The sequence below is a fragment of the Calliphora vicina genome, chromosome 2 (assembly GCF_958450345.1).
Source record: "Calliphora vicina chromosome 2, idCalVici1.1, whole genome shotgun sequence".
NCBI lineage: Eukaryota > Metazoa > Arthropoda > Insecta > Diptera > Calliphoridae > Calliphora > Calliphora vicina.
The window spans coordinates 111,260,055-111,273,347 of record NC_088781.1 but is presented as its reverse complement, the minus strand read 5'-3'; positions in this window follow the sequence as shown (position 1 = coordinate 111,273,347).

Sequence of the window (13,293 nt, the reverse complement as noted above, 5' to 3'; positions counted from 1 at the left end):
GCTATCTAAAACCTAAGTGGTTTTTTGAAAGTTAGACAACTAAATCAGCAATAATATGCACAAGATTTTAGGTCAATATCTGTAATGGATCGAAAAATAAACGATTTTCAATTTAAATATTAAAAAAAAAGTAGATTTTTGCTGTTTTTTGGGCGAAAAGGTGACTTAACTCTTTTTTTATTAAAAAAAAAAACTTTCTTTAAGCACATATAACAATTTTCTTTTTTTCTGTAAGGTATCTTTACGGAGAACATTTTGGTATAAAAAACGTGTGAAATGTTTCAAATATGTCGCCCCTACGCCCTTCGGAATTTGACCTATTTTTTATCAAAAATTCTAATTTGGGCCACATGTTCTAAAATCCCAAAGCTGGGATCAGAAAACAAAAAGCAGCTTTGGAAACCTTGATGTGTTCTCTATCTATCGCCAAAGTATTTTCCCAGTCCCAAAGGAATTGTCGACCCTATAGGCAAAATTATAAAAAATACCATTAGGAACAATTTTATCCACATTTATTCCGAGCTATATTTTTTTGTTTAGATAAGTTAATTTTTGGTCTTACAAAAAAAATTTCAAGTCAATATCTAAATTAGATTCAAAAGTTCGACCCATATTTTTAAAAAAGCGGACCAAGGTATGGCAAAATTTTATAATTTTAATTTTGAAATGCCTATAACTCGGAAATTATAATACATAAATAGCACAAGCAAGTATGTTTTCTCAAGACCTAGCCGAGCGCTTTCCAAAAATATAAAAATCTTTCAAATCGGATAGGTGTTTAAAAATTATACATGTCGAAGGTACCCTACTTTGAGCCCCCATAGCGCCGCCCCTGGACCATTTGTATGGCCCATTTTAATATTTTAAACTTGAATACTCCTTGGCTACGCCCACGTCAAATTTGATCCCTATCGAACCAGCCGTCTAGATATGCCAGATTTATTTTCAAAAAATTGTATTCTGCCCCACTGTGCAAGGTTAGACCTATTGAGTAGTAATTCAAACACAATTTTTCAACAAGATCGGTTACAAACTCTCTAAGTTAGAGGGGTTAAAAATTTTACATTTTGACCCAACATGGGCCCTTTTTTAAATTTGAAATTTGCATTCAGACACAATTTTTCAGCAAGTCATACAATTTTAGATTATTTTTGCAAAATCTAACTTTGGTGCAAATGTAATGGCATCACATGAGAACGGCTGGGGCGATTTGGCTTCTATGTTAAACGGATGAGTTGAAAATTAGAGAGGCAGGGATAAACTAACTTCACAATGTCGAAGCAAACAATTAGGAATACCATCAGGTCTATGGTTAAAAGTTATGTTTTAGTTGTAATTGGGTAAAAATAATCCAATAAAAGTAGTACTAAATTATTTTGCAATGACGTAGATCCTTTCCTAATATCAAGGACAAACAATTAATTTATTTTATCAATATGCTTTAATTACTAATTTAATTATATACGCTACCATAAATATTCTGATTATTAATCAAATATCCATATTAAATTAAATTTTCTATAGTCACATAGATGTTAAATAATTGTTACATTACCGCTAAGCTACCGTTTTCCTTAAAATTCCCTTTCCGTTCGATTACCGTTCCCGATAAAACACCATTGATATCTATGATACTTATTTTGGTTGAATCTGACCGCATTTCCAGGCCTGGTTAGATTTCAGCACCACGTAATAGAAGAGGACCCCTTCGCTCCTACCTGCTTTGGTGTCGATTCGGCTGGTTGGCCGGACTTCACATATTACGATGTGGGTTATTGTAATGGATCCATTTTTCAGCGCAAGTAATGATTCGGTTCAAACATTATTTCCTTTTCAATTCGTATGGTATCCAATTTCTCAGCTTTTGGATGAATCCTGCTGCTCGCAAACTTTTTCAAATAGCTACATGAGTAGCAAACTTTAAAGTTCTAATTACACTGAAATGGCATGTTGAGTAGATAATTTTTGTAGAATAAACTTATAGTCCAGCTAGTCTGAATTATTTTTTACAGTGGGTCAAAGTTTTAATTTTTTGATCGAAGGCAGCATTAACTAAATGAAAACAAGTAAGAGTGCTATATTCGGCTATGCCGAATCTTATATACCCTTCACCTTTGTTGTGGATGCATTATTATTTTTTATAATTAGTATATATGTATGTATGTACATTGCCCACTTTCAGCGTACAGCATCCTAAATTTATCAAGAACACAAAAAACAACAACGCCAAACGAAACAAAACACCAAAAGAAAAAACAAAATACGCAAGCCAATGAAACCAAAACACATCCAAACATACGTTTAATTGTATAAAAAACAACAACGCCAAAAGAAACAAAATACGCAAAGCATGCACATCCAAACATACGATTTGTTGCTTTTTTGTCAAAAAAAACCAACACACAACCAAACAAACGTTTAGTTGTATAAAAAACAACAACAACGCCAAAAGAAACAAAACACAAAAAAAACAAAATACGCAAAGCATGCACATCCAAGCATACGTTTTGTTGCTTTTTTGTCAAAGCATGCAATACATTGTGTTTTTTGATGAAATTTTCAGAGGTTGTCTCGGATTTTTGCTCATATCTCCGTTATTTATGGACGGATTTTGCTGATTTTAAATAGCAAAATTCTCGAAAGTATGTCCGACAGAATTGTTGAAGATTTGATTATCACTTTTAGGTTAAGAGTTATTTTGGTTTATTTATTTATTTTTTTTAAATTTTGTTCTATCTTTTTTTAGTTTTTTAGATATGTCGGGCCTACGGTGGTTGGAAATTGTTTTTTTTTAAATATCACCTATATTTGCTATTAAATTTCGAATACTATAAAATCATGTCGTCCCTATAAAAAGTTACACGCATCCGAAATTGGTACATGTAAAAATGGCCGTATTTTTTACGTTTTTTCCCTAAAAAGTCCCTATATATTTTCTTTTGTAGAAAAAAATTTTCTTTGGGACTATATAAAATTTGTATGTGATCCGAAAAGAAAACCCAATACAAAAGCGTGGAAAGTAAAACTTGGCTCAAACGTTTCCAATTAAAAAAAAAATTTTGGTTTCAGTAAAAAATTATAAAAAGGCAAAGCACCGATCCTCGAAAAAGCTACATGCTTGTTTAGCCCTATATCATATTTAAACACGTACAAAGTTAATTTACTATCACACATTAAATAACGTCGCCGTAGGGTGTTTCTAAAAAACTCAGTTTTTGGAACACATTTTCGCCGTATTAAGAATTTTGGTATTTGAAAATAAAAAGTGTCAAAAGTTATAATTCCATTGCTTTAAAGCCATTTGGATCTACACTATTTCCAAATTTGTATCTTGTTGTAATGTCTTTAACCGTTAAATGTTTAAATGAATTAAAATTTTATATTTTTGCTCATGGAAAATCCCAAAATTACAATTTTTAGTTTCTAAGGTAAATGAAATCCGAATAATTCACAAAATTATATCATTTTACCAATCTGTTGATCTTTAAGTCCTAAGGTTTTCATCAGTACCAACTACTTATACAAAAAGCTTATATTTATTCATCAGGAGCTCCAGAAACCTTGCTCCCGTTTGAAAAATTTTAAAATTTTTTTATATATTCCATGCAAAATGTGTTTTTGAAAAAACGTAAATACGGCCATTTTTACATGTTCCAACTTTGGATGCGTGTAACTTTTTATAGGGACGACATAACTATTAGCCAGTTACTTTTATAGTATTCGAAATTTTATCGCAAATATTGGAGATATTTTAAAAAAAATATAAAAGCACCGTAGGCCCAACATATCTAAGTTCGAACAAAATTTAAAAAAAATAAATAAGTAAACCTAAATCCGGATCATAAATAGATTTTTTGTGATTTGGCGTATAATTTTGCTAATTAATCGTAAAGAGCTTTATTTACAACTTTGGTGACTCCCAATGAAATTTTCCGGCAAACATTTTCGTAGAATATTTGAATCCTTAAATGTCATTTTTGAAAGAACTTTTTTTGATTTCCTCAAAAAAGGGTCAAATTGACCCTTAAATAGAGGAGCAAGAGGGTTAAGATCTTCCACAAAAATGATACCCATAAAATTCCATAATATAACTTTGACAATAAGAATTCTCTCAGACATTAGCTTACAACACTTTTTTCATTTAGTTTAATGATCCCTTCGAAAAAATTAAAACTTTGATCAGACCAGCTGGACTATAAGTTTATTCCACAAAAATGCTCTACTCAACATGCTCTTTCAGAATTATAGGGTCAGTATTATGTTCCAATCAAAAAGTCTCAATTTGTTGGACAGTGTTATTATACATAGTTCTCCAGAAGTTCGTTAATATGTATTCGATAATTTGTATTGAGCTGCCTAGGCCTTCAAGAAGATCGATATGAGTGTAAGGTACAAAACAAATATAGAGTCCTTGTTATATCCCAATCCGAAACAAAAAGGAGGTTCATCCTCGTTTTCAGCCATTGCCAAGTGAACTAGTGACTGAATTGCGATGGAAAATATCGTTAAGAATTTCATATTTACTTAACTCGTTATTTAGAAAACTTTCAATGACTTTATATACAAAATATTTTAAGAATGAATTTCGAATGAATGTATCTTGTGTAAATCGTGTATGATGGCGAAAAAATTCCTGTAATATATTGAATATTTCAACTTTCCAAATTAGACCATTCTTGTTAAAATATATTAAATGAATGCAAACTATTAAATTGTTATGATTATATTTTATTTATACAATTTTTATTTTTCAAATCAATTTTTAATATTTAAAGATCTTATTCATAAAATATTATTAATTTTTTAAAAGTAATTTTGAAACTCTGTTTTATAAACATTTAAATAATTAAAAATTTTATTGTGAATCAAGTTAAAACTTCATTGTGAACAATTCTGTAGATTTTTCTTAAATTATTGTGTTTTAAACTGTCAATTACTCCTCCTTCTTAGCGTTGTTTACTGTTTTTGATACCGGGGGGTTTTCTGACCACTTGCCAGTAGTATGTGTACAGCGATTATAAGCAAAGGATATAGAATATTCATGTTTACTTCCGACTTATGTTTACTTATAGAAAATGTATTTCTGCAATAGTAAAACAAATTACTGCTAGTTTATTTAAAGAAAATTTTTTGCAATTCAGTTTGCCCTGAATGTGACTGTAGCAAATTAGATTTGATTGCTAAGTTTTTGAAATAATATAAATATTTTAAAATTAAAGCATGAATATATGGGTTAAATAAATTAATTACAAACAGGTGTTTGAATAATTGATGTAAACAATTCCAATGCAATGCCCGATAGGTCTAGAATTATTGTACTTCAACAAAATCACGGGTCAACAAATAAAGAAAAAGAAGCTAACATTAGTGTTTTTGTATTAGATGTGCACTTTGGTACTTTTTGAAAATTTAAACCATTAAGAGATGCAATTTGTATTTATATTTGGTACATTTTTCATCTCAATGGGGAAAAACTACCAAAAAGTGGGGTGAAACCCTCTCTACTCATATAAAAATTAACTAACAGGGTCTTATTTGGAATTCGAGAGTAAAGGTGGGCGAAATCCAGATAAATAGTTTGGTACGTTTCTGTAGCAAATTTTTTTTTTTGAGCAAATGAAGGTGGAAAATCGTTTTCTGTTTTTCCCTATCCTTACAAATATGGTCGTTAAAAGGAAGTCCAATGTAAAAATGTCTAAAGAAATTTAATTTTAATAGTACCCAGTTCAATTGCTACTGAAACAGCATTGGAGATATCCATTCTGACTAATTCGTCTACCTGTTCATTACCATAGAAGTCTCTACGCGCAGGGACCCAAACTAAAGTAATTACATTGCCTGTCTAATGAAAATGAAGTTATATTACCAACACTACAGCTCATTTTAGAACCGTCGAAATATTTCCTGATGTCATATTGGTACAAGAGATTACCCTTACACTACTCACTCCTGGAGGGAAATAAGACTTCGAACACCCTATCAAAACCTGTATAGGGAATAATATAGTCCGAGGGTTGATATACGATCGAAGGCAGTAGGCCCAAAATCCCCGCGTGTCTATATATTCACGATCTTTAACATCCAGATGCGTTAAGCCTCGCTGCGCTGTAGTCAGAGGTGGCCATTATGTGAAGGTCTATTGGAAGAAGCTACATGTAGTGTTCAGTGCCTCTGAAGGACTAGTTGTTAGTGTGTCAGTTATGCCAATCCAAGCAGATCTCTGGATAGTTGGTCTAAGACATAGTTTTTCCACCATATAATAGATCCATAAGTAAGAATTGGACGTACTATAGCCGCATACATCCATTGAACTATGTTGGGACTAAGTCCCCAGTATTGATCGAACTTCTTACGACAGGTGTAATAGGTCACTTATCTTCCATGATAATTTAGAGTCTAGGATAATACCTAGATATTTCGCATTATTTGAAATAGAGATTTCGCAGTTTTCCAATAGTTGAAGTCTGAAGCTCGGAGTTATGGTCTTTTCGTGAAATGTACATGTTCTGTTTTGCTTGCCCAAAACCACTTTCCGTAGTCCAGTTGTTGAAAACCCCTAAAGCAGTGGACAGAATATCACTAATCGCATCCGGAAACAATTCTGATACAAGTATAACCACAATGTCCGCATACGCGGCGACTTTTATACCTTTTGTGTCTATTATAATGGACATGAAATTAAGCAAGTATGATTCTGAGTGAATCCAAAGTCCACAATTGTTGGTACTTTTTCCTTTATTATTATGGTACTTTTTGAATATTGTGAAATAATTAATATACCATGACCTTGAATGAGTTAGAATCCACAAATATTAATTCCGAGCCAAAAGAACGGCTCTTCTTTGCGGCCAGGAACTCTGTTCGAAAGTGAAGCGTATCCCAAAAAGAGCGCTCATATTTTGAGGCCAAGAACGAATCAAGGTAATATCGGATACTCTGCTCCAAAGTGTAGATATGACCCTTTTTCTTCCACCAAATACATAGAATTACCTTAGCGCCATGGATATTTGGCTTTGGTGTCGATTCGGCTGGCTGGCCTGGCTTTACATACGATCTCTTACGCACAAACCATCTCTTGCACGATGAAACCGATGGATCACATTCACCATAAGCTTCGGTGAGCAATAGGTGTGATTCAGCGGCACTTTTGTGACGATTCATACCACATTCGACATTTTCGAAGCAAAACAAAACCTTTGTTTTTACACTAAAATGTTCAATAACTAAGTGAGAATAAATGACAGATATGTATCCTTCAAAATTATATATAAGTTATTAAAAACAAAAGCCGCCTTCAAAAGATACGCCATCTATTGTAATTCCCGCATTTTTAAGTCATACACCCAATAAAAAAGCATGAACAAATTAATTTTCAGCAAATGCCAAATTTACAAACCTACATTTGCAAATTATATAAAATCGATCTCTATCTCATTCTAATAAATATTTGGTGTCACTAGCACTCAAATTATAACCCCACAGTTGGCCTTGTGAACTCACTTAGTTATTTAGCACTTCTCGAAAACTGTTATCAATCTTATCGTAAACTGTTTGCTATATTTTACTTAAATCTTAAAGGCGGCTTTTGACGTAGTTTTTCTACATTATTTTATTACTGACGTCTGCTTAAAGACTTAAAAACAAACAGAACACTTAACAATCTGTCAAATAATCAGCAACTTTAACCTTAACTGTCATTCACTATAAAGCGCCATAATATATCAATTCGATTTTGCCCAGTTTTTTTCTCTCTCTCTCTTTCTGTCTTTCGTTTAAATATAAAATTGTCTGATTAAACTTTATGCTGTAGACTAAAATAGTAAAAATGTAGTTGATAACTATGAACATACTCGTACAAACTATGCCGTATAACAGCAGAATGAATTTTTATTTCTAATACTAGACACTTGCAACATGTCAACAGCATAACAAATGCCACAATTGCTCACATACATACATACGAATGCACATACTATAACGACAACAATTTAGAAAACTCAAATACCCCGTAAGGCGCAATTGCAGCACACCATTTGTAAATGTCATTTGAAAAAAATACCATAATATTTCATTTGTACATTTAGTGCCGGGGAAAAGAGCAAGAAACATGGCTCATTTTTCGGTAGAAGAGGGTTAAAGGGTGCTGTTAGTCGTTTGGAAACAAGAACACAGTCAGTTGGTCTGACCAGCATTTAAAGGTGGAGTTTGATTTAGAAATAGTTTAACGTAATATAAACGCAGATAAGTTATTTTTTTGTTGCAATATTTAAATTACACCTAATCCTAGAGTTACTTATACATTTTGACATCTTTCAAAATCTAATTTTTTATCACAATATTTTCCCAAATCATGGTAATAGTTAGCTTTATACAGCCGGTATATCTAGGTCCTTCATCTTCATCAATGGACCAAGTCCATTCTGATATTTATTCCTAAGAGTGGTAAATCGCACTAATGCAAAGCATTGTAGACCTATAATTCTAGCCTCGTTTCTAATTTGGAAAGGGTAGTTGATATCCACTTTAGATCGTCAGTGGACTCATCACTTCTATCCTCTTCTGAGCATACCTACACGAAGAGTAAATCAGTTGAGATGCCTTTGCATTCGCACCATAGTAGTCTTCCTTGATATTGAGGAGGTACAGACCAATCAACTATAGGGTTTGTGATCGAATAGGATCTTAAGATCTGCTTTGGGAGATGAGGTTATCTCCAAATTGGCAATTAGTTATTAGATATGCATCTTGAAACTACGTCTGAGAGAATGGAATCCACATTAAGAATCATCAGCTCATGGAGCGTAAATAGTAGTCCAAGAGTCAATGCTACAAGATTCCAAACTTTCCTCTTTCACGCCTAATCGGTGAACTTGGCATTGGTTCTGCTTCTGGAACTTGAACATATTGTCGCGAACGTCAATAGCCTTGACGGCACTGTTTGTTTGTAGAAAGGCCACAGGTACCAATTGGGGTATTAGTGCTGGTAACGTAAATTGATTATCTGAAGCGGTTATTAACTTATGTACTGATCCTGAGATCAACGGCAGATCAGATCAACGGCAAATGGAACCAGTACTATTGGCATATGGAATCAATGGCGAGGGGAAAACCAAAGATACTAGAAATCATTTATATCTCCTCTGATAATGTTTGTTATTGTATTCCTAAATCCATATTCACAAATGAACTTGGTTCTTTCATATCTTAGGGACTATAGGTGTACACTTCCTTAGGATGAACCAGTTTCTGTATTTACACTGATGCACAGTGGTTAAGAAACTTTTTTATTTTGGAAATAATTCCGTAGCTCGTAAACGCTTGAAGATGTCTTAATGAAATTTTACATACTTAGTCAATACTGAGGTGTCTTTGATTTGTATTTACATGAGATCGTAGTTGGAATAGCTCACCGCCCACTAACAGGTCGCCCAAAGTTGCTCACCTCGGGTCCACGCAATTTTAAACAAATCACATTCTTATCCGAATGTCAAGTATTCCACAGTGCCCTGCGATCTTTATCTTGACTATCTCTTTAAGAGATGATCGTTGTTCAATGTGTACTTTAGTTGTAAAAGAATTATATTTCAATACGAGTAGATGTTTATGGTGATCTTTGATATGATACTCACCCTCAACCTCTTAATTGTAAGGAAAACACTTTATTTCTGTGAAAGCCATTTTACAATTACGATATTCATATCTTCCACACCTCCGTGAGGCTTGGTGCTGTCAGTATAAATGGTAGTTGGTTCGTGTATAGCCACTTTTAAATGGTGTAAAGTGCAGTTATGCGCCTTCTCTACATGATCTAGTGGTGGAAGGTGTACAACGCATACATGGGAAAGAATATTATTTTAACGGTCCAAACCATTACCACATAAAAGAGAATCGGGCGGATTATAACTGTATAGATCCAGTGATCGACCTTTGGAGGCAAATTCCAATTCCTTCCAAAGGATCTTTTGCAAGATGAAAGCGAAATAGTCTCTGTTAACCTTTTGACTTAAAGCCCAACTTTGAGCCAAAATTAACAGCCAGATATCTAGCACTATTCATTCTATTCCGTCCAATGATCCGGAAGCCTTTTCGAGATAATGATATTCTTGATATTGAAAGATATTGAATCTTGAAGTTCACTCTTCTATCGATACGCCATTACACCATGAATCATTATATGGTATCTGGGCCTCTACATGCTTTCGTGTGGTCAAACCTTCTCCCAATTGCTTCAGAATCCAGTAACTTGCAGTGGCTAAATAGATACGAAAACCACTAGTTCAGAAATTTCGCTGAAGGTTCTGTAATATATCAAGCTATGTATGTCCTATTCTCAAGTTCAGACCAACAGCCGATAAATCAGGGAGAATCGGATGGACTATAGCTGTATATAGGGAACGATCTTTGGAGTTAAATCCCAACTCCTTCTAATGTATATTTTCTAGAGTAAAACGCAAAAATTTGTTCATTTTACTGTATGTACAATGTGTATTAGGTTTAAAACTTAACTTAAAGTCCAAAGATATACTATTCGTCCTATTTATCTGAGTGTTGCTAAGAGTTGTGGGCTGAAAGTCACTTCCTCGTGAAAATTACGAGTTTCCTTTTATAGGATTGAAGGGAACTGGATTGATACTGTTTCCAAACGAGGACAAATTGCAATTAACGTAATTGAGAATTGAACTTTCTCAAGTTGTGATCTTAGCATATAAATAGAAATAAGAAGAATAAATTAGGAAGAAGAACGGAATAAAAATAAGCTGATGACTCTATAGATTTATGAAATCCATAAAGTTTATAAACTATATTTCTAGATAAATTTGAAGACTTCCTTAATGTTGAGAAATATTCTCATACTTTGAGACTAGTGCAAGTGATACTCGATTAATCTTTACTCGGGGTTGTGGAAAACTTGCTAACATAGGGTTATTAAATATGGAGAGCTGCCGTTCACCAAACGGAATGAGTTTTGGGCGATTTTTTTTAGACTAACAAAGAAATTGGGTTTAGAATGCAAGGAAAAAATCATCATTTGCAATTAACTTAGTAAAATATTGTCGTGGGATGAATGTGTTTTTTTACGATATTTTTATATATTGGATTCGAAATGATGGTAATAAAATACTGACTTAATTATACCAACATGTTTTTTTCTAATTCAATAAAGAAGTTCCCCTGTAAAAAGAGTATCAAGTGTATTTTGGTAAAAATGTGTTAAACATTGATTTATCATTGCCCCCTTGTGTTAACATGTTGACCAATTTATTTAAGTTTATTCAATTAAAATTTGAAATTTTACACCTAAACAAGAAACAAGAACAAACAGATAAATAACACAACATTTAGACGACATTACACTGGTCAACAAAATAAAAAAAATTATTTATGACTTATTTAAAAATAGTTGCTGCAATGATTAATACTTGAATACATTTCAAAAAGTTTAAATCGCGGTTGGAGGCATTAAAAATATCATATTGCAAGCAAAAATCAGCAGAAATATTTGGTCTAATATGTATATGCAGTCTGAAGCTAGCAAAAGAAAAAATGGTACAAAAACTATAGAATTAATTAATAAATTCAAAAGATTATCTTGAAATCAAAATCATATTATTTTCAAACTATCCGGTAGTTACATATTTCCAATTAAAAGCTTTTGCTATCATAAACTATATATCTGGTACTGTAATTAGATCTAAAGAAACCTTAACTAAAATAATACCTTTTAAATCATTAAAACACTATTATGTTATTAAAAAATGATTTAATGGACTTGATTAAGTTTAAAAAATATTCTCACATATTTAATACAATCCAATGATTTACAACATCCATGACAAATATCACATAAATCTTAGCAATTTCAATAATAAATTCATTTATAAATTTATATTTCCTGTTTTTAATTCAATTTTCGCAGCCACAGATTTCAATTTAATTAGAGTTAAGTAAAACATTATTTGTAATTTGTACCGCATTCACACATAGTTAAACTAAATTATGTGAGAATGTGTGTGTTTGTACTGTAATTTACCGCCTTACATGGCAGTTGTCGCATAAAGCGAATGTTGGTTTTAATCTGGCAAGAAAATGGCATGTTAGTAAGTTTTTTTTCTCGTTTAATATTTAATGTTGACATTAGGCACAAATTCGAAAAAATGTTGACCAAATTTAAGTTATGACAGCAGTTATTTATGCCAAATTAAAATAAAATTTAATGCATGTAACGTTTTACTCTTATTTATGATACCCTACACATGTGCACTATGTTTAGAAGTATTTAAGTTATCCGAGATTAACTATGTTTTTGCAAAAAGCCTCTCTATATTTATGCCATACCATACCATTTTCTGAGTCGATCGAGCGATGTCCGTCACTCCGTCTCACAGTCCGTCCTTCCACGTAAACCTTGTAATCAAACTGAAGGTCGCAACTTTGAAGATAATTCGAAGAAATTTGGCACATACTTCTTTATTGAATTTGAATAGAATCGGTCCAGTATTTCTCCTAGTGATCACAGATCAAGCTCTTTTTCTTAACTAAACGCTTATTGGCCAATTTATTAGTGAATTTAGATATTATGAGGTTTTATATAAAAAAAATCTATTTTTTGTCAGAAATATGAGTGATCACAATATCTAGCGAATTTAGATATTGTGAGTTTTTATATAAAAACAACTATTTTTGTTTTGAAATATGAGTGATCACAGATCGTGATACTTTTCTTGATTAAACGCTTATTGGCCCAGTTATTACGGAATTTAGATATTTTGAGTTTTTATATAAAAAATCGATTTTTATCTGTAATATGGGTGATCACAGATCGAGCTCTTTTTCTCGATTAAATGCTTATTGGCCAAGTTATTAGCAAATTTAGATATTTTGAGTTTTTATATAAAAAATCGATTTTTTGTCAGAAATATGAGGGATCACAGATCGAGCTCTTTTTCTCGATTAAATGCTTATTGGCCAAATTATTAGGGAATTTAGATATTTTGAGTTTTTATATAAAAAATCAATTTTTTTTCTGAAAAATTAGTGATCACAGATCGAGCTCTTTTTCTCGAGTAAATGCTTATTGGCCAAGTTATTAGCAAATTTAGATATTTTGAGTTTTTATATAAAAATTCGATTTTTGTTCAGAAATATGAGTGAGCACAGATCGATCTCTTTTTCTTGATTAAACGTTTATCGGCCAAGTTATTAGCGAATTTAGATATTTTGAGTTTTTATATAAAAAATAAATTTTTGTTCAGAAATATGAGTGATCACAGATCGAGGTCCATTTCTTGATTA